Source organism: Lepidochelys olivacea (assembly GCF_965140295.1).
Source record: "Lepidochelys olivacea isolate rLepOli2 genome assembly, chromosome: 27".
In the NCBI taxonomy this organism is placed as follows: Eukaryota; Metazoa; Chordata; order Testudines; family Cheloniidae; genus Lepidochelys; species Lepidochelys olivacea.
Genome location: NC_140437.1, coordinates 8,756,289 through 8,778,029, shown reverse-complemented (window position 1 = coordinate 8,778,029; position 21,741 = coordinate 8,756,289). Strand labels below are relative to the sequence as shown.

Sequence of the window (21,741 nt, the reverse complement as noted above, 5' to 3'; positions counted from 1 at the left end):
TTCCTGGGCCTAGGTTATTTAACATTTTTATCAATGACCGGGAAAAAACCATAAAATCATCACTGATAAAGTTTGCAGATGACACAAAAATTGGGAGAGTGGTAAATATCGAAGAAGACAGGACACAGAATCAGAGCGATCTGGATTGCCTGGTAAACTGGGGGCAAATAAACAAATGTTTGTAGCTAGGAACAAAGAATGTTCAGGATGGGGGAACTCTATTCTGGGAAGAACTGACTGAAAAAGATTTGGTGGATGATCAGCCGGACGTGAGCTCCCAGTGTGACTCTGTGGCCAAAGGAGCTAATGCGACCCTTGAAGCCATAAATGGGGCAATCTTGTATATTTGGCACTGGTGCAGCTGATGCTGGAATCCTGTGTCCAGTTCAGGTGCCCCCAGTTCGAAAGGATAAATTGGAGAGGGTTCAGAGAAGAGCCACAAGAATGATTCAGAGCTTTAGAAAACCTGCTTTATAGTGATAGACTCAAAGAACACAATTAACAAAGAGAAGGCCAAGGGAGGGATGATGTGATCACAGCCCATAAGTATTGTATGGGGGAACAAGTATTTAATAATGGGCTATTCAATCTAGCAGAGAAAAGTATCACCCTATTCAATGCTGGAAGCTGAAGCGAGTATAATTCAGACTGGAAATAAGGTGTAATTTGTTAACGGTGAGAGTAATTAACCATTGGAACAATTAACAAGGGTTGTGGGGGATTCTCCATGACTGACAATTTTTTAAAGCAAGATGGGCTGTTTCTCTAGCAGTCCTGCTCTCAGAATTATTTCGGGGCAGGTCTTTGGCCTGTGTTACGCAGGAGATCAGACTAGATGATCACAGTGCTCCCTTCTGGCCTTGGAATGTCTGAATCTCTGAATTGCTCCCACTACAGCGGGGCTAGGGAATGCTGCCAGTATTTGGCCCGAGCCTGGTCACTCACACCATACCTCCAGCACTGGGAGTTATTTCGTCAGCTAGGGAACCATGCTACCAGTCTGTGAGTTGCTGGCAGAGAAGGGTAGCTCTGGCCATCTCAGTCCCTGTCTCCTGACCCAGCTATTTTTTTAAAATTCGTACAGCTTTTGGCACAACTGCAAAAGTCCCTGCTGCCCCAGTGCATGCAACCTCCTTCTCCCAGCACGGCTCAGAACACTCGCTGTCCTCTCCCAATGATCCCACTACTGTCACCATCTTCAGTCCATCCCACTGGACCCCTGCCTCTCTTTGTATCAGACTTAGCTCCTGTGTGGCACACCAGGCCTGCCATAACCTTCAGCCTCTGGGATCCCGTTCCAAGCCAAACATTCCTAGCTCAGTCAAATCAAAGCCAGTTTCCTCCAGGGGAAGGCTGTGCCAGGCTCCGTCCTGAGGGCTTGTTTCCTTCAATTGCAGTGTTCAGCCCTTCACTGCTTTGGCTTTGGCGATGGCGAATAAATGGCAAGAATATTTCTCAGAGGGCAAAGTGTCCTTTCTCTTCTCATGCTCCAGGATGGCAGATCCACTTCACTGCTGGGCAGAGACTGAGGCCCATGCTATCCAAAGTGGCTAGTGGTCCTGGGGGCTTCAGGTTGGGGGCTCCTTTAAAAGGGGTCTGATTTTCAGGGTGCTACATGTTCTGCCCTCTCTTAAAGTCTGGCCCCCTTCGAGGAGTCTCCTGTTGGGCCCCTGTACGCTGAAGACTTTCCACCCCCTAAAAATAATTAAAAACCTCCTATCAAAATGAGACCCTCCCCTGCACGCACTTTTAGGATAAGAACAAACGCATGACAGAGGTCAGGCCCGTCTCCTGGGAGGTGCTCAGATACTGCGGTGATGAGCGTGGGACAAGAATCTGGACAGAACAGAATAGAAACCCCCAGACTCACTAGTAACTTTGGAAAATGTAGGCCCAGCCACGGGCAATTGCAGACTGGGAGTCGGGAGCAGACGGTTAGAATGGCGTTTACTCAGCAGCCTTACTGGAGCCAGCAGCCAGCAAGGCCCCCTCTAGCCCTGGTTCCTGCCCTGGTTTCCCCAAGCTGGGGCTCAGATGTTCCTCCTGTTTTACCAAGGGTGGGGGGGTGGGGTCAGTGCTAATGAGGCCTATTCAATTAAGGTGGAAGTGGCCTATTCTCAACAGATGACAAGAAGGGATGAATATTAACAGAGGGAAATAAATAATAAAAATAAATTTGTTAGTCTCTAAGGGTCCACAAGGACTCATCATTGTTTTTACAGGCACTTCAGCATTTCTGGCGCTTTTACCCAAAGTCTCAGTCTTCCTATCCAAAAGCAGCACGTAAAGGGATCGGTCTGCCCACCATGGAGATGTCACCACTTACGGAAGTGCGTTTGCCAATTCTGCACGGCAGCTTCTTTTGCAACACGGTGGCTTCCTCCAGCACGGCCTGGAGTGGCAAGTTCAGGTCCCCAGCAAAAAGGGAAAGTGCCTCTGAATACTGGGGTAGCAGACTTTCCGGAAAGGTGGGTCTGGCATTTTGGCCAGAGGCTGGGAGATTTCCTTGTGTGAGCTGAGCTGATTTGCCCTAGCAATTGATTTCCTTTTTCTTTTTCTCCGTTTGTCTCCAGGATACCTTTCCAAGCCAGTGGGTTTGAGGGGAGTGGAGCCTGGGACTCCCATTAAAGCCACAGCTGCTTGACACTCAAGAAGGACATACCACTACCTCCCTGCCCCCAAAGTGCCGGACCTAATAACCTGAACATTGGCTCTGAGAACAGGGTTGATATTAATATCGACTGTGTAGGCTGAATCCACCTGGATGCTATCTGATGGCTGCTGCCGCTGCCCGGATTTAATCGGAAAAGCTCATTGTCTCCTGTCTAAAAATAAGTGATGGCACTTCGGAAGTGGGAGGTGGGAGACAACCCACTCCATTTTTCAAAGGGACAGCCCTGGCCTGTCTAGCTAGCTAGCTGGAGGGTTACAAATGGGAGGAATGTAATATCTAGGCTGGGTCAATCCACCAGCTAGATGTGTCATGGTTTCAAAGCAGGGGCACCTATAAATGAATATCTCATCTATCCTGCCTCGAGGGATCCAGCTTAAGACAGAGAGGCAGAGCCCTGGGATAAAACATCCTCCCCACAAGGGAGCCGAAGTCCCTGGTCCACAGGGAAGTTATCCCAGTGTCAAGGATTTACAGCCATTTCTGTCTCCTAGAGTCAAGCTGGAATGCAGCCATCTCTGGGGTGGAATGTGGCTGCTGTTTAACAGCACTACAGAACAGAGTAGGACTGGAAGTGAAGAAGAAGAGGGGCAAATCCAATTGAAAGTATAAAGGGAGATTTTAGGGAAGTGCATTTTAGTCAAGACACCAGGGCTAACACCTTGTTTCTTATTAAAAGTGCCAGGGGCTCTTCAATGAATATAACCGGCCAGGACCTCACTTTTACCTGGGGACTGACAAACAGCACCTCCAGCAGCACAAGAGGAGTCACGCACCGTTTAAAAGTATACGCCCCAATTCCGCTACACACCACTGGGCTATTTGCGTTCATCTTTAATCTGATACAAACTTCCTGTGTAAAATGGATCTGAAGTGGGCGCGCAATTTCTAGAATTTGCACCGCCTGGCCAGCTGGATAACACACCAGCCTTTGAGCTTTGTTCTTGACACCGAGAGCCTCCAGCCAGGACTCTGGGCTCTGCTGTACAAGAAGGGCCTGTGAATTTCAAAGCCTCTCCATTCACTGGACATCAGCTCTTCCTTGCTGGAGAAGGGGAATGTTTATGTAATGCGGCACCCCTGGGCCACCGTCCAGAGCAAGGACTGAACCCTGGATCAGTCCTACAGGCTCTAGTGCCTGGACTAAAAGGGTCCACTCTGGTTAGCGCAGAGGCGGCAGTAGAAACATAATGCTCCATGTGGCCACTAGAGGGGGAGAGAGAGCTGCATTGCGGGTGCATGAGTCACAGAGTCTGTCTACACTGCAATGGAAGACCTGCGGTTGGCCCATGCCAAGTGACTTGGGCTTGCAGGGCTTGGGCTAAGGAACTGTTTCACTGCAGTGTAGACTTCTGGGCTCCTACTGGAGCCTGGGCTCTAGGACCTGCAAGGGGGAGGGTCCCAGAGCTTGGGCTACACGGCATATTAAACATCCCCTTAACCCGAGCCCAAGTCAGCTGGCACGGGCCAGCAGCGGGAGTCTAACTGAATTGTAGACAGACCCACACGGACTTCAGAACTAAATAAAACCCGAAACAACCCCACCTGAGGTGCGCTATCTGGTCTCATGTCACCACCTCCCCGCAGTGTAAATCCACTGGCTGCAGTAGAGTTACTTACTCCTCTTTTACGCCCTCCGATGCGACATCAGGATCAGGCCCTTCTGCCAGCTAGAAGTCAGGGCTTCCATGGTGACCGCTGTTGGGTTTTATAAAGTCCTCTGTGCAACACACTCTCTGGCACTGTCCCCCTCATGGAGTTTAAGGCTGGAAGGGAGCACAGATCATCTGGTCTGATCCCCGGGATATCACAGGTCCACTAGCCCCACCCTGAACCCACGCACACTAAACCCAGCCTCTTCACTCTGGGCAGACCATTCCTGGGTAGGACACATCCCAGCCTGGTCAAGGTTGGCATGCATCTCTGATTTTGTGTCACTTTTCCAGTTCCTCCCAAGCCTCAGAGAAGAATCTGGCCTTGACCACATGCTTTGTGGGCTGGTCTCCTCCCTGCTGGAGAAAGGCGGGTTGAGAGATAAACTGTCAGCACTTGTTAGCACGAAGCAGCTCGGAGGAGAGCCCTGGCGGTGACTGCTGCTAAGAGGTGTGTGAGCGGTGGACGTGGAGACATGGGGTGTGTCAGCCCACCCCTGACCCGCCAGTGACCTAACTGTGAAATCCTCATTCATCATGATTAACACTGAGTGTTGCTCCATCTCCAAAGTGTTCCAGAGCCATTAACTAATTAATTAATGTCCACGTCCAACACCAGCTCCCAGGGCTGCAAATGTGCAGGCATTTTCCAGCTCGGACAAGATCTGAGCGGTATGACAGGAAGGCCTGCAACAGCTTCGGAGCAGAAAGATGGACGGGCAGCTGCCTAATTAGCAATGGGAGATGGAGCTCAGGTTTCCCCCTCTCAACGGGGCTGAAATTGGAGAGCGAGCCGCTAAGCTTTATTAAGCAAACTATTCCATGCGTTTCAGAACAAAGACATGCCGGGCAGCTGCATTAGTGTCTGTGTTCTCGGCAGCGCCTTGTGGGGTGTCAGTGACAAGCACTGGGAGACGGAGGGCAGTTTAATAGAATCATAGAAGATTAGGGTTGGAAGAGACCTCTGGAGGTCATCTAGTCCAACCCCCTGCTCAAAGCAGGACCAATCCCCAACTAAATCATCCCAGCCAGGGCTTTGTCAAGCCAAGCCTTAAAAACCTCTAAGGATGGAGATTCCACCACCTCCATAGGTAACCCATTCCAGTGCTTCACCACCCTCCTAGTGAAATAGGGTTTCCTAATATCCAACCTAGACCTCCCCCACTGCAACTTGAGACCATTGCTCCTTGTTCTGTCACCTGCTACCACTGAGAACAGCCGAGCTCCATCCTTTTTGGAACCCCCCTTCAGGTAGTTGAAGGCTGCTATCAAATCCCCCCTCTCTCTTCTCTTCTGCAGACTAAATAACTCCAGTTCCCTCAGCCTCTCCTCATAAGTCATGTGCCCCAGCCCCTGATAATTTTTGTTCCCTTCGCTGGACTTTCTGTAATTTGTCCACATCTTTCTGTAGTGAGGGGACCAAAACTGGATGCAATACTCCAAGTGAGGTCTTTTCACTGCTGGAAGGGCGAGTGGGAAGTTCTCTGCAAAGAGTTTGGTCCCTTCGCTGTCAGACGTGGCTCTGACGATGCCTCCCCAATATCAGCTCACTTCTCGCGTGCAGGTGCCCAGCCAACGATGGCCTAGGCACTTTTAATCATGATGTAGCATTCGGGAGTCAACACAATTTGTTTTTAGGGGGAAGCAGAAGTCACCCATAAAGGATTGTTCGTCAAAACAGAGAAAGAAATGATGCATCTTCCTCGGGCATTGGGAGACTGGGGTTCCATTCCCAGCCCTGACACTGGTTTGGTAGGTGACCTGGAGCGAGGCACCACCCATTCCTGTGCCTCAGTTTCCCCATTTGAAATCTACTCATGAAAACTGCTGTAGAACAGCTGGCAGTTATTATCAAGGGATGGGCCACACAGCTTAGAGTGAAGGGCAAACACTTGCAGTGAATGGTTCACAAACAGCTTGTAGCGTCTGGCTTTGCAGTAATAACCATCAAAGGGATCCTGTATTGAGGCTGGCTGGACACGGACAGACTCGGGTGCTTTCTAGCTCCCAGCCAGGCTAATGCAGCCTGTGGAATGAATCAAACCAATCAAAACCCAGCCCTAAACCAGAGACTGTACCTGCCTGGAGAATCAAAGTCATTTCCTACCCTGCGATCGAACCTTCTTGGTTAACTCCCCTTCCCCCTTGCACTGTCTAGGATCACACACCTCTGCAATTCCTGATTGCAGGGCATCCCTCATTCCTTGCTAGCAGGGTGGATTCCCACTCCCTCATGCCTGGTGTCTTCACTTATCCCTTTGCAACAGCCGTGTGAAAAGTTAACCAAGTCAGTGATGCCATAAAGTGAGGCTGAGGCCCAAGGGCTTTGCTTCGCTACAGTCCATGTCCTGCCTCTTGACCCAGTGAGCTGCAATGCTACGGAAGAGGACTCAGACTTTAGCCTGGCAGGTACAGCGCCATTTAAGGAGCCTGTTGCAAACCCCTCAGACGATAACAGACCAAAATCGGGGGGGAGGAGTGACACAGACACAACAGCACCATCTCACTTGCTCTCAGTTCCATCTAGATCCCAGGGATCTGCCGCGCTGCCTTTGCACAGCAAGGATTTTCACCAGCCAATCGAAGGCAGACGGACCTGACCGGTGGTGCATGCCAGGGTGACTCCCAGCTGCCTAGGTGGGGCTGCCAAGCTGAAGGCCGGGAGACTTCCTTTCATGGCCCCAGATGCACAACAACTGCCCTGGGCTTTGCAAGTCAGCAGGGGCCCTGGCTGAGAGAGCCCCTGAGAACAAGCAGAGTGAAAGGCCTGCCGGGGCTGCTGCTGTATTACATTTCAGTCGGTCATTCCCTGGCATATTCAAGGGAGGAAGGAGTGCCCAGGAGTGATATGTATAGGGTTAAGTGAGCAGAGTGGGGCAGTGGCTCCACTCCTGCTCAGGAGTTTGCTGTTTACCCACTAAGTGCCCTAAAGTCCACATGCATGCTCAGCTTGTCCCCAAAGTTTCCATGCTTCATCAGGGGCCAGGGTAGTTTTAGTGACACAAATTTGAGGCCATTTGGCCAAGGGGTTCCCAAGATACAGTGCCCCTAAATAAAACAGGACAGTAAACGTTTCCGGTCCTTATCAATTATTTTTGCACACACCAGGGCTCAAGCTTGTTCAGTGATTTCCCGTCCCCCTCCCTCCCTCCAACCTGACATCACCCCATGCGGTTTGATCTCACGCACTGCCATTTCAGCAATATTTTACCCATTTTTAAATCAGCTGTATCTAAGCTGGGCCCACAAACTCCAGCAGCCTTAGCCACAGTCCTATGGTTACGGCATGGTGTTAGCTGTGCCTTTCCGAACCAGACCATACGTAGGGTTAATGGCTGCCAGGGGTCTGGCTAATAGGGTCCTGAGGTCCAGATCAGTGCATAGATCCAGTCCTGTGTTTCTGGTTAAACCTGTAGCTTAATGCATGGCCCTTGATGTGCTAAGGCCTGGTTTACACTACGAGTTTATGTCGGATTTAGCAGCGTTAAATCTGAATTAACCCTGCACCCGTCCACACAACGAAACCATTTTTTCGACATAAAGGGCTCTTAAAACCAATTTCTGTACTCCTCCCCAACGAGGGGATTAGCGCTGAAATCGACATCACTGTTTCGAATTAGGGTTAGTGTGGACACAATTCAAAGGTATTGGCCTCCAGGAGCTATTCCACAGTGCACCATTGTGACCACTCTGGACAGCACTCTGAACTCGAATGCACTGGCCAGGTGTACAGGAAAAACCCTGGGAACTTTTGAATCTCATTTCCTGTTTGGCCAGGCGAGCTCATCAGCACAGGTGACCATGCAGAGCTCATCAGCACAGGTGACCATGCAGTCCCAGAATCGCAAAAGAGCTCCAGCATGGACCCAATGGGAGGTACTGGATCTGATCGCTGTATGGGGAGAGGAATCCATGCTATCAGAACTATGTTCCGAAAGACGAAATGCCAAAACATTTCAAAAAATCTCTGAGGCCATGAGGGACAGAGGCTACACAGTGCCGCGTGAAACTTAAGGGGCTCAGACAAGCGTACCAGAAAACCAAAGAATCAAACGAACGCTCCGGGACAGAGCCCCAGACATGCCGCTTCTACGCTGAGCTGCATGCAATTCTATGGGGGGCCGCCACCACTACCCCACCCCTGTCCGTGGACTCCGATGATGGGGTACTCTCTGCCATGGCTGAGGATTTTGCAGATGGGGAACATGAGGAGGAGGAGGACGAGCTTGGGGAGAGCAGACAGCACGCCGTTCTTCCCGATAGCCAGGATCTTTTTCTCACCCTGACTGAAATACCCTCCCAACCCAACGACGTCAGAGAAGGGATCTCTGGTGAGTGTACCTTTTTAAATATAATACATGTTATAAAAGCAAGCGTTTTTTAATGGTTAAGTAGCCCTGAGGACTTGGGATGCATTCATGGCCAGTACTGCTACTGGAAAAGTCTGTTAACGTGTCTGGGGATGGAGCGGAAATCCTCCAGAGACATCTCCATGAAGCTTTCCTGGAGGTACTCTAAAAGCCTTTGTAGAAGGTTTCTGGGGAGAGCAGCCTTATTCCGTCCTCCATGGTAGGACACTTTACCATGCCATGCTAGTAGCAAGTAATCTGATATCATTGCATGACAAAGCCTGGCAGCATATGGTCCCGGTGTTTGCTGGCATTCAAGCAACATCCGTTCTTTATCTCTTTGTGTTATCCTCAGGAGAGTGATATCATTCAAGGTAACCTGGTTGAAATAGGGAAATTTGATTAAGGGGACATTCAGAGGTGCCCGTTCCTACTGGGCTGTTTGCCTGTGGCTGTAAAGAAATCCTCCCCACAGTTAGTTATGCGGTGGGAGGGGGGGGCATTGGCGCTGAGCTGTTTGCATTTGGCTAGTAGGGATCTTCCCTGATGCCAGCCATGCGGTGGGGAGAGGGGTAAAGCAATCATCCCAGATAATTGGATGGGGGGAGGGGGTTAGTTTGGTTTCTGCTGCTGCACGTTAACAGGAAAACTGCAGCACTAAATGGCCAACTCAATGGGCTTTGCTTGGTATGGGAGAGGAGGGCGCTGCTGTTATGAAGGTTGCAGAAGCCAAAAGACTATGGCTTACCATGGCTGCCTGCAAGCCAAATTCTGTTGCCCGGCCCTGCATGTGTGATCTCTAACACCAAAGCCGCAGGCACTCAATATAAGATGCAAAATGCGACCTTGTACCAAAATCAAATGTGCTATGTAATGTGATAGCGTTGTTCACCGTGAAAGAGTATAGCCATTGTTCTGTAAAATGTATCTTTTAAAATACTTCACTCCCTTTTTTTTCCTCCAGCAGCTGCAAATGTTTCAAGCCTCCCTCCTCCGTCCCAAAGGCTATCTCAGATAAGGTGGCAAAAAAAATGCACCCGCGATGAAATGGTCTCTGAGCTCATGCAGTCGTCCGGCATTGACAGAGCTGTGTGGAGGGACACAATAGCAGAGTACAGGATGGTGGCCAATGAACGTGAGAAGAGGTGGAGTCAGGAAGATCAGAGGAGGCATGAGGAAATGCTGGAGCTACTGCGGGATCAAACGGACATGCTCCGGGGTCTGGTGGAGGTTCATGAATGGCAGCAGGATCACAGACTGCCACTGCAGCCCCTGTTTAACTGCCCTCCCTCCTCCCCAGGTTCCATAGCCTCCTCACCCAGACGCCCAAGAACGCGCAGTGGGAGGCTCTGGGCACCCAACCACTCCACCCCAGTGGACAGCCCAAGCAATAGAAGGCTGGCATTCAACAAGTTTTAAAGTGGCATTTTCCTTCCCTCCTACCCTCCTCCCACACCCCACCTGGGCTACCTTGTGAGTTATCTCCCTATTTTTATAATCAATTAATAGAGAATACATGTTTTTTAAATAATTGTGACTTTATTTCCTTTGCAAGCAAGCTGTGATCAAAGGCGGGAGGGCGGGTGGCTTACAGGGAATTAGAGTCAACCAAGGGGGCAGGTTTTCATCAAGGGAAACAAACAGAAGTGTCACACAGTACCCTGGCCAGTCATGAAACTGGTTTTCAAAGCTTCTCTGATGCGCACCGCTTCCTGCTGTGCTCTTCTAACTACCCTGGTGTCTGGCTGCGCGTATTCAGCAGCCAGGCGATTTGCATCAACCACCCATCCTGCCATAAACGTCTCCCCCTTACATTTACCAGAGCTCCTGAAGACACGAGCATCATGAACCTTTCGCGGCCCTCCCACGTTGATGTTGGTGAAACGTTCCTTGTGATCCACCAGTGCTTGCAGCACTATTGAAAAGTACCCCTTGCGGTTTATGTACTGGCTGCCCTGGTGGTCTGGTCCCAAGATAGGGATATGGGTTCCATCTATGGCCCCTCCACAGTTAGGGAATCCCATTGCAGCAAAGCCATCCACTATGACCTGCACATTTCCCAGAGTCACTACCTTTGATAGCAGCAGATCTTTGATTGCGTTGGCTACTTGCATCACAGCAGCCCCCACAGTAGATTTGCCCACTCCAAATTGATTCCCGACTGACCGGTAGCTGTCTGGCGTTGCAAGCTTCCACAGGTCTATTGCCACTCTCTTGTGAACTGTGAGGGCTGTTCTCATCTTGGTATTCTTGCGCTTCAGGGCAGGGGAAAGCAAGTCACAAAGTTCCATGAAAGTGACCTTACACATGCGAAAGTTTCGGAGCCACTGGGAATTGTGCAGCACTATGCGGTCCCATCATTCTGTGCTTGTTTCCCAGGCCCAGAATCGGCGTTCCACGGCATGAATCTGCCCCATTAACACCATGATCTCCAAATTGCAGGGGAACGCGGTTTTAGAGAAAAGTGTGTCCATGTCCTCATCACCACGCTGCCGTCACCTCCTCGCCTGGTTTTTCAGGTGCTGGTTCTGCATACACTGCACGATAATGCGCGAAGTGTTTACAATGGTCATAACTGCTGGGGTGAGCTGAACGGGCTCCATGCTGGCAGTGCTACGGCATCTGCTCCTGCTCGGGCAATCCAGGGAAAAGGGCGCGAAACGATTGTCGGCCGTTGCTCTGGCGGAGGGAGGGGTGACTGACAACATGGCTTTCAGGGTTGGCTTAAAGGGAATTAAAATCAACAAAGGGGGTGGCTTTGCGAGAAACAGAATGGCCCCCTCAAGGATAGAACTCAAAACCTCACGAAGAGAACTCAAAACTGGGTTTAGCAGGCCGTTGATTTCACGGAGGGAGGGAGGAGAAAATGAATACAACACAAATCTGGTCTATTTCTTGTTTTGAGCCACTTCATCTATCTTTATACATCTTGCTGGCAGCAGACTGTGCAGCACGACCGCTAGCCATCGTCATCTCCTGGGCTCGGCAGAAGACGGTGCCGTATGACGGCTGGCCATCATCTTCTGCTGGCTGCTGATTAAAAGACAGTGCACTGCCGGCAGGACTCAATCGCCATGAGATGAAACTTAAAAGGGAAATGACCTGGCTGAGTCACTCCCATGTTTGCCAGGGCGCCCCTGACCTCATTGAGGTCAGTTAAAAGAGCACCCAGGACTGGCTACCAGTCATACTGCACTGTCTGCTGCCAAAAGGCAATTTGCTGCTGTGTAGCAATGCAGTACCACGTCTGCCAGCACCCAGGAGACGTACGGTGACGGTGAGCTGAGCAGGCTCCATGCTTGCTGTGGTATGGCGTCTGCACAGGTAACTCAAGAAAAAAGGCGCAGAACGATTGTCTGCCCTTGCTTTCACGGAAGGAAGGAAAGGAGGCCTGACAATATGTACCCAGAACCACCCGCGACAATGTTTTAGCCCCATCAGGCACTGGGATTTCTATCCAGAATTCCAATGGGCGGTGGAGACTGTGGGAACTGTGGGATAGCCACCCACAGTGCAACGCTCTGGAAGTCGACGGTTGCCTCGGTCCTGTGGACACACTCCGCTGACTACATGCACTTAGAGCATTTGTGTGGGGACACACACAATCGACTGTGTAAAAACGCTTTCTACAAAACCGACTTCTATACATTTGACCTAATTTCGTAGTATAGACAAAGCCTGATCAGCCCTGGTCTACACTAGGACTTTAGGTCGAATTTAGCAGTGTTAAATCGATGTAAACCTGCACCCGTCCACACGATGAAGCCCTTTATTTCGACTTAAAGGGCTCTTAAAATCGATTTCCTTACTCCACCCCTGACAAGTGGATTAGCACTTAAATCGGCCTTGCCGGGTCGAATTTGGGGTACTGTGGACACAATTCGACGGTATTGGCCTCCGGGAGTTATCCCAGCTTGCTCCATTGTGACTGCTCTGGACAGCACTCTCAACTCAGATGCACTGGCCAGGTAGACAGGAAAAGAACCGCAAACTTTTTAATCTCATTTCCTGTTTGGCCAGCATGGCAAGCTGCAGGTGACTATGCAGAGCTCATCAGCAGAGGTGACCATGATGGAGTCCCAGAATCGCAAAAGAGCTCCAGCATGGACTGAACGGGAGGTACAGGATCTGATCGCTGTATGGGGAGAGGAATCCGTGCTATCAGAACTCCGTTCCAGTTTTCGAAATGCCAAAACCTTTGTCAAAATCTCCCAGGGCATGAAGGACAGAGGCCATAACAGGGACCCGAAGCAGTGCTGCGTGAAACTTAAGGAGCTGAGGCAAGCCTACCAGAAAACCAGAGAAGCGAATGGCCCCTCCGGGTCAGAGCCCCAAACATGCCTCTTCTATGATGAGCTGCAAGCCATTTTAGGGGGTTCAGCCACCACTACCCCAGCCGTGCTGTTTGACTCCTTCAATGGAGATGGAGGCAACACGGAAGCAGGTTTGGGGGACGAAGAAGATGATGATGATGATGAGGTTGTAGATAGCTCACAGCAAGCAAGCGGAGAAACCGGTTTTCCCGACAGCCAGGAACTGTTTCTCACCCTGGACCTGGAGCCAGTACCCCCCAAACCCACCCAAGGCTGCTTCCTGGACCCGGCAGGCGGAGAAGGGACCTCCGGTGAGTGTACCTTTTAAAATACTATACATGGTTTAAAAGCAAGCATGTGAAAGGATTACTTTGCCCTGGCATTCGCGGCTCTCCTGGATGTACTCCCAAAGCCTTTGCAAAAGGTTTCTGGGGAGGGCAGCCTTATTGCGTCCTCCATGATAGGACACTTTACCACTCCAGGCCAGTAACACGTACTCGGGAATCATTGTACAACAAAGCATTGCAGTGTATGTTTGCTGGCGTTCAAACAACATCCGTTCTTTATCTCTCTGTGTTATCCTCAGCAGAGTGAGATATCATTCATGGTCACCTGGTTGAAATAGGGAGCTTTTCTTCAGGGGACACTCAGAGGAGCGCATTCCTGCTGGGCTGCTTACCTGTGGCTGAACAGAAATGTTCCCCGCTGTTAGCCACGGGGAGGGGGGAGGGTTGAGGGGGTAGCCACGTGGTAGGGGGTGGCAAAATGCGACCTTGTAACGAAAGCACATGTGCTATGTATGTAATGTTAACAGCAAGGTTTACCCTGAAAGAGTGTAGCCACTGTTTTATAAAATGTGTCTTTTTAAATACTGCTGTCCCTTTTTTTTTCTCCACCAGCTGCATGTGTTTCAATGATCACAGGATCTTCTCCTTCCCAGAGGCTAGTGAAGATTAGAAAGAAAAAAAATGCACTCGTGATGAAATGTTCTCCGAGCTCATGCTGTCCTCCCACACTGACAGAGCACAGACAAATGCGTGGAGGCAAATACTGTCAGAGTGCAGGAAAGCACAAAATGACCGGGAGGAGAGGTGGCGGGCTGAAGAGAGTAAGTGGAGGGCTGAAGACAGGGCTGAAGCTCAAATGTGGCGGCAGCGTGATGAGAGGAGGCAGGATTCAATGCTGAAGCTGCTGGAGAACCAAACCAGTATGCTCCAGTGTATGTTTGAGCTGCAGCAAAGGCAGCTGGAGCACAGACTGCCACTACAGCCCCTGTGTAACCAACCGCCCTCCTCCCCAAGTTCCATAGCCTCCACACCCAGATGCCCAAGAACGCGGTGGGGGGGCCACCGGCCAACCAGCCACTCCGCCACAGAGGATTGCCCAAAAAAAAGAAGGCTGGCATTCAATAAATTTTAAAGTTGTAAACTTTTAAAGTGTTGTGTGGCATTTTCCTTCCCTCCTCCACCACCCCTCCTGGGCTACCTTGGTAGTCATCCCCCTATTTGTGTGATGAATGAATAAAGAATGTATGAATGTGAAGCAACAATGACTTTATTGCCTCTGCAAGCAATGATTAACGGGAGGAGGGGAGGGTGGTTAGCTTGCAGGGAAGTAGAGTGAACCAAGGGGCGGGGGGTTTCATCAAGGAGAAACAAAGAGAACTTTCACACCGTAGCCTGGCCAGTCATGAAACTGGTTTTCAAAGCTTCTCTGATGTGTACTGTGCCCTCCTGTGCTCTTCTAACCACCCTGGTGTCTGGCTGCGCGTAACCAGCCGCCAGGCGATTTGCCTTAACCTCCCACCCTGCCATAAACGTCTCCCCCTTACTCTCACAGATATTGTGGAGCACACAGCAAGAAGTAATAACAGTGGGAATATTGGTTTCGCTGAGGTCTAAGCGAGTCAGTAAACTGCGCCAGCGCGCCTTTAAACGTCCAAATGCACATTCTACCACCATTCTGCACTTGCTCAGCCTGTAGTTGAACAGCTCCTGACTACTGTCCAGGCTGCCTGTGTACGGCTTCATGAGCCATGGCATTAAGGGGTAGGCTGGGTCCCCAAGGATAACTATAGGCATTTCAACGTCCCCAACAGTTATTTTCTGGTCTGGGAATAAAGTCCCTTCCTGCAGCTTTTGAAACAGACCAGAGTTCCTGAAGATGCGAGCATCATGCACCTTTCCCGGCCATCCCACACTGATGTTGGTGAAACGTCCCTTGTGATCCACCAGAGCTTGCAGCACTATTGAAAAATACCCCTTGCGGTTTATGTACTCGCCGGCTTGGTGCTCCAGTGCCAAGATAGGTATATGGGTTCCGTCTATGGCCCCACCACAGTTAGGGAATCCCATTGCAGCAAAGCCATCCACTATGACCTGCACATTTCCCAGGGTCACTACCCTTGATATCAGCAGATCTTTGATTGCATGGGCTACTTGCATCACAGCAGCCCCCACAGTAGATTTGCCCACTCCAAATTGATTCCCAACTGACCGGTAGCTGTCTGGTGTTGCAAGCTTCCACAGGGCTATTGCCACTCTCTTGTCAACTGTGAGGGCTGCTCTCATCTTGGTATTCATGCGCTTCAGGGCAGGGGAAAGCAAGTCACAAAGTTCCATGAAAGTGCCCCTACGCATGCGAAAGTTTCGCAGCCACTGGGAATCGTCCCAGACCCACAACACTATGCGGTCCCACCAGTCTGTGCTTGTTTCCCGAGCCCAGAATCGGCGTTCCACCGCATGAACCTGCCCCATTAGCACCATGATGCATGCATTGTCAGGGCCCATGCTTTCAGAGAAATCTGTGTCCATGTCCTGATCACTCACGTGATCGCACTGACGTCGCCTCCTCGCCCGGTATCGCTTTTCCAGGTTCTGGTGCTGCATATACTGCTGGATAATGTGTGTGGTGTTTAATGTGCTCCTAATTGTCAAAATGAGCTGAGCGGCCTCTTTGCTTGCCTTGGTATGGCGTCCGCACAGAAAAAAGGCACGGAACGATTGTCTGCTGTTGTTCTGACGCAGGGAGGGGCGACTGACGACATGGCTTACAGGGTTGGCTTCAGGGAGCTAAAATCAACAAAGGGGGTGGCTTTACATCAAGGAGTATTTCAGGCAGGACTTCACAGAGGGTTCCAATAAGAAATGGTGCGCCTAAGTTATTGTTCTTATTGGAACAATGAGGTTAGTCTGGCCTCTGATTGATACATGGCTAGATTTACCTCACTGCACCTTCTCTGTGAGTGACTGCAGTGTGATCTAGAGGAATGAGGCCCCTAGACAGGGGAGGGGGGGAAAGCAAATGAGTACAAAACAAATCTGGTCTATTTCTTGTTTTGATCCACTCCGTCTATCTTTTACATCTTTGGCTAGCAGCAGACGGTGCAGAAGGACTGCAAGCCATCCACATCTCATGGCTGCTCGGCAGAAGACGGTGCAATACGACTGCTAGCCATCCCCATCTCTTGCCTGCCCGGCAAAAGATGGTACAGTATGACTGCTAGCAATCCGTATTGCCTGCCTGCTCACCATAAGACAGTTCAATAGGACTGACTGCAGGACTAAAGAGAATGACCTGGTCAAGTCACTCCAAACTTAGTCCCTGTGCCCATGTCTGTCCAGGCGCTCCCGGCCGATGCGGCCAGGAGCACGTCGGACATGACGACGACAGCTACCAGTCATATTGCACCGTCTGCTGCCAGAAGGCAATGGGTTGCTGCTACTGTGTAGCAATGCAGTACTGTGTCTGCCAGCACCCAGGAGACATTCTGTGATGGTTACCTGAGCGGGCTCCATGCTTGCCGTGGTATGGCGTCTGCACAGGTAACTCAGGAAAAAGGGCGTGAAACGATTGTCTGCCCTTGCTTTCACGGAGGGTTGGAGGGAACGGGGGCCTGACGATATGTACCCAGAACCACCCGCGACAATGTTTTAGCCCCATCAGGCATTGGGATCTCAACCCAGAATTCCAATGGGCAGCGGAGATTGCGGGAACTGAGGGATAGCTACCCACAGTGCAATGCTCCGGAAGTCGACGCTAACCTCAGTACTGTGGAAGCACTCTGCAGAGTTAATGCACTTAATGCATTTAGAGCATTTTCTGTGGGGACACACACACTTGAATATATAAAACCGATTTCTAAAAAACTGACTTCTATAAATTCGACCTGATTTCATAGTGTAGACATACCCTCAGTCTCCTCTCTAGTCGCTGTCACTCCAATGAACCTATCGATAAACTGAAAACTGCTCTGGTTCTCACAGCAGCTCCCCTTCCCAGCCTGTTTGTAGCTTAATTTCTGTTATTTTCACAGTCACCGGCTTTTCCCTCGTCCAAAAATCAGTAAGTACATAAATGAAGGCAGAATTCTGATTCTAAGGGAAAGGAGCCAGCCCCAAATCCAGGGCAACCTTTCACTGCACAGAAATAAGCTTCCAAGGAGGATTCAGTCACAGTTTATCGAAGGTCTTTTTAGTGTTGCAGCGTTTCAAAGAGAGAGACTCAAAGTGGGCTAGATGCTCAGAGCGGATGTGCTCTGTACAAAGTGCCTGAGGCTGACCCTGCAGGGACTGGGAGGGCATGAATTCATAGGTTTTTAAGGCCAGAAAGGACAGCTGTGATCACCCAGCCTGACGTTCTGCATCACAGGGGCCAGAGAACCACTCGCAGTGATTCCAACATGCGGTCCATAACTTGCAGGTGAACTAACGCGTATGTTTTAGGAGGACATCCAGCTTTGATGTAACGACTTCACATGATGGAGAATCCACCTTGTCCTTAGTTAAGGTGTCTCAACGGTTAATTGTGCTCACTGTTAGGAATTTGGGCCTTGCTTTGAGTCTGGATTTGCCTCGTGTCAGCTTCCAACCACTGGATCTCATTATTCCTTTGTCTGCTAGATTCAGTCTTTCCCTAGACTTGCTGAAAAAAATGCTGGTGATGCATAACTGCCCTATCTCTTCACTCAAGACGAGCCGCTCAGGAGAGGCTTTTAGGGCGCAAACCTTCCAATGGATCTCCGTAACATATGCAGGGACTCTACGCAGGGTTTCTGATTTTCCCATTGGCTTCTCAGATTGTGTTTCTGCACATCCATCTGATAGCAATGGAACAACTACTCTCAGTACTCATTGCACTATTATCTCGTTCGCTGGAGACATGAAATGATGCAGGTGATTAGTTCACACACACACACACAGTTCCCTTGGGCTTTTGAGCAGAGGTGTCTGAATTTTGTATTTCATTATTACTATTATTAGAGCTGGGCAAAAAATTTGCAGCAAAAGGTTTCTTTTCCCCCCCCTCCCTTCCCATCAAAACATGTCAATTTTGTGGCTGATAAAACAATTTGGAAATTGCAGTAATTGTATGAAATGTCAACATTTCCTGACAAAATGTCACATGAACAGTTCTGGGTTTTTTAATCACTTGTAGGATAAGGGTGAACTTTTTGCAGCAAATTTTCACATCTCTTTCTGGATTTTTTACTGCCACCTATCACCATAGGATCTGCACAAAAAGGATACCAATAGCGAAGTCCCTAGTGGATTTCATGGCATCTCTGGCAGTTCTCTCTTTTTGGAGCAAAAACTCTGCTTGGAGGAGGGGTTTAATTTTCTATTTTTTTTTTTAAGTTTAATTGACTCGTATTTCTTTTTAGGTTGATTTCTTTCAGGCTGGGTTGCATGGTTGTGATTGGTCACGTAAATCACTTGACATTGGTTCTGGTTCCCTGATTGGTTGAACTCACTTGGGGGGTCAACAGAGTTAGCAGAAGCCATACTGTCTCATTGGCTTAGGGGACCTGGTTGACTTTTGAGCCACTCGGAGCATCTCTGTTCCACTCTGTTGCCACGTAGGAGGGACTCTGAGTTCTCCCAAGCCCTGCAAAGACTGCCCAGAGCTTGAGCAACACAGAGGCCTGAAGACACTGGAGAACAGTTCATCTATTCTACATAGACAGAGGATGGTAGGAAGCCACCAGCCTTTCCCCAGAGAGGCCCCACTTGGGAGGAACTGATGGGCGGTGCTGAGAGGAAAGTATTTGTGTGGGAAGGGAGCTATGGGGCATAGTGTGATCCATCAGAGGTGAGTACACTGTATGTTAGTTCAGATAACCATCTAAACCAGGGCCCTAGTGAGGGAGATTTAGGTCAGATATTAGGAAAAACTTTCTAACTATATGGATATTTAAGCTCTGGAATTGGCTTCCAAGGGAGGTTTTGAAATCCTGTCTTTGGAGGTTTTAAAGAACTGCTTGGATAAATACCTGGCAAGGATGCTCTAGTTTGCAGTGTTGTTGTAGCCATGTTGGTCCCAGGATATGACAGAGAAAAGGTGGGAGAGGTTGGACCAACTTCTGTTGGTGGAAAGGACTTGCTTCCGAGCTACGCACAGCTCTTCTTCAGGTCTGGGGAAGGAAGCAAAGTGCCTGATGGTCTAGGGATGGGCGAGGTTTACTTGGTCCTGCCTCAGCACAGGGGCTGGACCTGATGACTTCTTGAGGTCCCTTCCAGCCCTGCAGTTCCATGACCCTATGAGGTGCGTTGACATGTACATTTATTATGGTGAGTCTGGTATATTACTGATTATTTTACACACACATTATATACTAGGACAGCTCGAACCCACAGTCGCTAAGGCTGCTCAATTACTTCCGTTCTCATCCCTTTACCCCACTTCGTGAACTGATCATAATTTCTAAAATCATTTGGGATGGAATTCTGCAGAACTGATCTCTGCCCAAGGGTGAGTTGTGCTTGGAAAGAATGATGGCGGAAAGGTTCAGCTATTTTTGTGATCAAAGACAGTGAAAGTATAGAGGACCATTTAAATGCTAACTCGAAACAGGCAATATTTCCCATTATTTTCATAAGCAAGACCATCACAGAATTTCACTACAGAACACTCTGTTCATGCCGTAGTACGGTTGTACAGTTAAAACAACAGAAACTCAGGTCATTCAAGACAGAAGCTTCCAACAGCCTATTAATACTTATGAACAATTATTAGCAACTGTTGGCACTTTTGACTCCTAGTTTTTCTGCTTAAAATGAGTATCTAAAGACTTCTCACTGTTCCTGTTGTACAAGGTGCAGTATAACCTAACACACAGACACACAGCATGCAAACGACCACTGTGCGAAAAGGGATGATCGAACTTGAACCTCTGCATTTGCTGACTGTCATTTGAAGGATGCGGACTTTACTGCCATTAATGCAGCGTTTTGCATAGAGCTGGTCAAACACATTTCTGTCAATACATTTTTTGTCAAGAAAAAGCTGGCATTTTTCAACCCACATGTCCGGTTTTGTGAAAAACGTTCAGATGCTCATCGAAAAACAATTCCCCCTCTTCCCATTTGGCAACGGAAGAATGTTCAGTTTGTAAGTCTTTGGTTTCTCAATGAAACCTGGAACATTTTCATGGGAGAAAAAGAAATGTCATTTCCCGAGCAGCTGAATTTTGCATTTTCTTCGCCTCTGAAAAATGAAAGGCGGCTACCGCTTTATTCAGAGCAATTTTTTTTGGAAAAAAGTATATTTTTTTGAAAAGAATGTTTATTTCAAAACTCAGGTGGGGAGGGCATGACATGTATTTGCCATGCCTGCTTCATCCCAGCCAAGGCAGAGGGGGACTTTCCTCTCCTGCAGTTTAAGGAAACTGGTGAGCAGATGGTTTTACTAGGAAATGAAGCAAGAGAGGTGTGGAGCATCATGCCAGAGGATTTGCTTGGAGGAAAGATGGGCTGACACTCTCTCATTGCTGGCTCACTCTCTATGACACCAGAGTGTGTCCTTTAAGCCCATTTCCTTGCGGGTGCCCAGCTAGCAATACTGAGATTGGGTTTTCTAATCTGCGTGAAAGGAAAGCCAGGCAGAAACTACCTCCATGTAGCTCCTCCACTTCTCTCTGCTTCCAGGCTGGAAGTTCATCTGCTATGTGCACCGATTTCTCTTTTCATGGTGCTTCTATTTATAAACAGAAATATAGCCACTCTCCCCAACCACAGTGTCACGCAGCAGAAGGATTCCCAGCACAGATTTTCACTTTTCCCTTCACTCCACAATCAAGGGATAAGACATCCCAAGGGGACCTTATCTCTGGGGCAGGGGACAGGGCTGACAAACCCAGCAGGAGAACTGGAGTGGCTCTTACCTGAAGGAGGATATGAGGACATGTCCACAGCACCATCCTGGGGCTTTTAATTCCTATCTGGCCCAGCTGTCCCAGGCATGCTTTGAGGGGGAGCCCTTCTGCTGGCTGGGAGCAAGGCGCTGGGCTGTTTTCAGATGCTCTTGTCAAGGAGAAGGAGTTGGGAGGAAGCCAAGGTTTCCCACCCTGGGGAGCAAGGTCTCTGGGAGCAGGCACTGTCCCTCTGCTCTAGCCTGTGTCCTCCTTTTATAATCTTGCTCCGCTCCGGCTCCTGGATTGCCACCTTCCAGCTCCCCTGTTCGGATGGGGCTGGGTTACAGCTCTCTCCTCGCCATCCTCCCACCAGCTTCTCTCCTCCTCCTCCACAGCCCTCCCCCTCGCCTTTCCACTCCCCCGCCCTTTGCAACAGTTACTTCCAACCTGCCCAGCAAAGGGGAGGACCCGATTCTCTGCAGCCGGCTGCCTGGAAGCCCGCCCGAGACAGCGGCTCCCTAAACCCTCGCCAGTCCCGGCTCCTGCCGCAGGAGTTCAGCCGGCGGATGCCAGCAGCGAGGCTGGTGCTGCAGAGGCTTGAGCCCGGCGCATCGGCTGCAGGGGG

The 21,741-nt window shown here is 49.8% G+C and overlaps 1 long non-coding RNA gene across 2 annotated transcripts in view; it reads right to left on the bottom strand.

The window, feature by feature from the left end:
• LOC311513589 overlaps positions 1–21,466 on the bottom strand; it is a 51,580-nt gene extending 30,114 nt beyond the window's left edge. For both annotated transcript variants that reach the window (XR_014709751.1, XR_014709752.1), the window contains exon 1: positions 21,147–21,466. This is a non-coding gene — a long non-coding RNA (uncharacterized lncRNA). The remainder of the gene's footprint in view (positions 1–21,146) is intronic.
• Positions 21,467–21,741: the final 275 nt, after the last annotated feature.